The sequence below is a fragment of the Volvox carteri genome, assembly GCF_000143455.1.
Source record: "Volvox carteri f. nagariensis unplaced genomic scaffold VOLCAscaffold_23, whole genome shotgun sequence".
Lineage (NCBI taxonomy): Eukaryota > Viridiplantae > Chlorophyta > Chlorophyceae > Chlamydomonadales > Volvocaceae > Volvox > Volvox carteri.
In genome coordinates, this window is record NW_003307566.1 from 830461 (window position 1) to 831151 (window position 691).

The window sequence follows — 691 nt, forward strand, 5'->3', positions numbered from 1 at the left end:
TAAGGGCCCGGTGGTGGTGCGCTAGGTGGCGGCGGCCAAGGAGCAGGCGGCAGCGGTGGGGGTGGTGGCCGCGGCGGTGCCTTCGGCAGCGTTGGCAGCCGTGGCGGTGGCGGTGGCAATGGTGGCGACGGCGGTGACGGCGGCGGCGACGGCGACGCCGGCCGCCAGGTCATGGTGACGGAGGCGCTCATCTTGGTGATGTTGCTCAGCAGCTTCAGGGGTGGGACGAAGTACACAAACGTGATGTCGCTGACCCTGCCGCCGGGTATGGACAAGCTGGCATTCTCGGCCGCCGCCACCACCTCCCGCACCGCCGCCGGCGTCCCAGCGACATCGGGGTTCGCATCCGTGAACCTCACAATGACCGCCAGCCGTACATTGTCGTGTTTCGCGAACTGGAGGCCGTAGCTGCCGGGCGCCATGTGGTCGAACGGGTAGCGGCGGTACACGGCCACGAAGCCGGTCGGCGCCAGGGAGGGAGGTAAGCCGTCGAAGTCCCAACCCCAAGAAAATACAACTTTCCGTCGAAAGTCGATACCCGGCGGCGGCGCACATGTCGAAGTAAGTACGGCAGCGGGCGAGTCGGACGCCGCGGCGGCGCGCTGTACACTATCCGCGGACCAGCGCATGGAGGAGTTCACTGCACCATACTCGTACAAATACAGGTCGGCTTCGGAAGGCCATGCATCTG